Source organism: Cheilinus undulatus, linkage group 3 (genome assembly GCF_018320785.1).
Source record: "Cheilinus undulatus linkage group 3, ASM1832078v1, whole genome shotgun sequence".
NCBI classification, from domain to species: domain Eukaryota; kingdom Metazoa; phylum Chordata; class Actinopteri; order Labriformes; family Labridae; genus Cheilinus; species Cheilinus undulatus.
Window position 1 is genome coordinate 28,289,577 of NC_054867.1, and position 3,803 is coordinate 28,293,379.

Below are 3,803 nucleotides of genomic sequence, written 5' to 3' on the forward strand. Positions count from 1 at the left end.
TTAAAACATGTTATTACTTGTTATTACTTTAAATCCCTGAAGTAACAAAACATAGAAGTTTGAATTATGTCACCTTTTTATTTTTTATTTCATCCTATGTATGGAACCGGTGTCATGATTTAACTGGTGTTGGATTCATTGGTGATAGCCCATTAAACATCCCACTATGCCACTTGCTTCCCAATTTAAAGACTTTCTCAGTGTCTCCTGAGACATTCATGCTGCTTGGGTAGAGTTTGCTGCACCACAAGGTGCATTTAAAGAGGTGAATATTAGAAAATAAAACTTGAGATCAAAACAATAAAAATGCAAGTGGCACATTAGATGCACTTCTTGACCCTGCAAACACTTCCAGAATAATGATAATGTCACTGAAAACCAAGACTTCACATTGAAATTCTCTGCTTATGAAATTAAATCCGATAAATAAATTTGAATTCTTAAGTCTTATGGTTTTGAGAGGGTTTTGGGCTCCAGATGATTTTCAGGTCTCAGATCACAACTTAAAGGACAAACTTCCATGAGTTAATAGGGCACGTCGACATATGTAAACACTAGGCTGTTGGCACCTCAATGAACAAAACCCTTCTTAGACATAACCTGGCACGCCAGATGGATTTGTTTCACATGTCCATCAGGAAAACTGCTCATAGACAGCATTTGGAAAAGGGCAGAGCCTTTGAAAAAAACTCGAAGGGTGATTGGATGAACGTTCTGTCTGTCACATCTTTACAGGCCATTCAGAGCAACAAAACACGTGACATAGCCGCTACCAAGCTCCGCCTCTACTGAAGGAGTAAACTCCATTGAGACCTGCATAACACTGCGAACCATGGTGCCTGTAAACATGTCAGTACATGACTTTTGTTGTTTCTGAAAAGAAAACAACTCACTGCTGTTCTTTGTTCTTCTTTTAACAAAGAAATGTCTTCAAGTTCTGATAAAACTGGCGTTTTAGCAGCATCCACGCTAATGTCTCCCGCCATTATTGCTCCAGCCTCTTGTCGCTGCTTGCTTACGTCACGACTCTGCTGACTTTCTAACCGGGCCTAAATGGTTCAGATGGGAGCTTTGTAAGATGGATTGCCAGTGAGAAACATGGAAACGGACGTATCCATCTGCTTTGCAAGGTTAACTTAAACATGGACGGGACAAATTTTGCTGAGAGATTAAAGAAGCCACTTTGTCCACAGGGGGCTCCAAAAACAACACAAATCCAGAGTACTTCTCAGGAGCTTTAAACACTTGTTTTGACTATGACACTATCATTTATATTCCCTGATGTACAGTTGATGTGACAGGATGGTGTTGCATTTATCTGTTACAAACTGACAAATGCTTATGTAGAGAGAGAATGTCTCAACATCAGCATGTTTGTGGGAAAATTAAAGTTCTAAAAACACTCTGCTTTTGCTCCTTTGATGCTATGAAAGTTAGGACCTTTTTTCTTTCCTTACACTTGTGCTTTTCCTCTTTAAGGCTGTTGTTTCTCTGAGGACAGAAGGAAAGAAAGACTTCTGAAAAAACTTCCTGGTAGTGGTGAAATATTAACCATTTGTTTTGAGCCTCTCACATTTCTAATGACTCTGACTAAAGGCGACTCTCCCTGGTGAACCTGTCCCCTTTGATTTTTGACTGATACACCGTCCTCTGATATTAAATCTGTTCAGATTGAGAAGAAGTGTGTTTCTAAGTGTGTGTTTGTGAGTGAATGGGACAGGCAGACTGGAGCTGCAGGCTGAGCCAGTTCCTACAGAGCTGCTCAGCAAGCTTGCCCACTCTTACAGGCAGACGATGTTTTGATGAAGCCTGACTGACAAACTGAGGAGATGACAGGAAGATATGAATTTCTGACCAAACCAGATATTGGACTTGGCTAACGAAGACCTCATTGTGAGGAGCAATTTTTCTGCAACACAAAAACACAACAACATCTGTATTCAACTTGTCATGCAATAGTCCTAAGTGCAGCAATATATTCATGCAGTGATTGAATGATGCAGCAATAAAATAATGCATTTCCAACAGAAAGGAGTGGAGAGGTCAAAGCCCAATTCTTCAGACAAGTGTGACACATCAACAGGAAGAGAACATGCATTTTTGAAGGGTTAATTGTTGCGTTTGTATTCCTCATAGATGGGCCCTTTCCTGGTTTAAGAGAGACATTTTAAGCTTATGTGGGAGAAATAGGAAGTGAGTTCAGTGAAAATAAGAAGCAGTGTTCCATAGAGCACAGTTAAAAAGGTATCTTGGCCTGAGGTCATGTATTAAGAAATACTAATAAAGTACACATAAATGAACGCTCTTGATAAAATCAGCCATGCTTGCAGTCTGTTTGCATTTTCACAGCACCAAATCAAATGTATGCCAGCTGCAGAAAAGTGTCAACACTTCCCTCCTGTGAAGCTCTGCAGGATATTCTGCACAAAAAGGACTGTAGTTTTCGAGAACAAGGCATTGATGTGTGAGACTTTGTCACATGTTATAAAGTGGCTCACAGTGTGCTCTAGATTTCACTGTGTCAACAAATCCACATGGTTTACACAGCATTTCTTTTCTGACCTGCCCATGAAGCTGACATTCAGCAGCAAAATGCTCCATCTTTAAGGTTTTGGATCTCGTTAACATTGTTGTGAAAGCTCTGTTGTGCAATCATGCAATCAGGTCTGTCATGTTGTGGTCTTAATGACTAGGGACTGCAGTCAGTTACCGCCTTAGTTTCTGTAAGACTGCATTCATAGTCAGCAAACAAAATCCTCTACTAGGCTACCTTTTCTCTGTGGTCTTGTATCATTACACAGTCTGCACCTTTACATGCTCCAGACATGAATGTGAGATTTCATCCCTCTTTGTTTTCTTGTTTTTCCTAGCTAATGTGGAGTGGGTGCAAACTTTGGTCTACACGTTAATATCACACCAGCCAATAGCAGTGTTTGTTTACCTCTCAGTTCTTTCAATGCAATGATGCTTCAAAAATGTATTTTTCTTTTTTTCTTTTTTCTTTTTATTCCAGTTTTGTTCTACTTCATGCTATACAGGGGCGGTTTTAGTGATTTAAGACACCAGGCAAATATGAATATGGATCGTTTTTGAGGAATCTTTATTCTTTATTCAAGTAACAAAGCCAGAGAATGGCAAGACATACCCATATCTGAAATATAAATGTCCAACAAAACTTGCTCATCACCACCTAGACCAGCGTTTCCCAACTACCTATATATAAATATATATATTCTCATTATTCATGGCTACTTTTTTTTGCCTATTTTTGCCACTTTTTCTGAACATTTTTTTGCCGCATTTAACACATTTTTATGGGGATGGGGGGGCTGTCTGTTCTGAGGTTGTTAAAAGTAGATTCACTCAAGCTAAAATCATATGAATGAATCATTCAGTGATATTTTGGTAATAAGACTTGTTTTCGGTTTTGGTCAGCTTTAAATTATGAAAATAATTCAAACTGATGTGTATTTTTGATAGCAATATGTAACATTTTAATGCGGGTGCTAGTGGGCCACAGCTATTCTTGGCAATGTGAAGGGGGGACTTCATGAAAAAAAAAGTTGTGAACCACTGTTCTAACCCATTAATATCATTTTTTTTAATTATTCGTCAATGTGTACGGTTTGATCTCCCTGTGTCGTGATTTAAGCAGGCAGGGCTCTGTCAGATAAATCAGTGCCTAAGTATCAGACGCTCGTGTCTCTGATTGGCTGACAGCTTTGCTCCAATCACTGCTCTGTAGTGATTCTTCTCTCTCAGACTCGTGAACTTACGACTCAGTCAATTGTCCAACAGGAAAA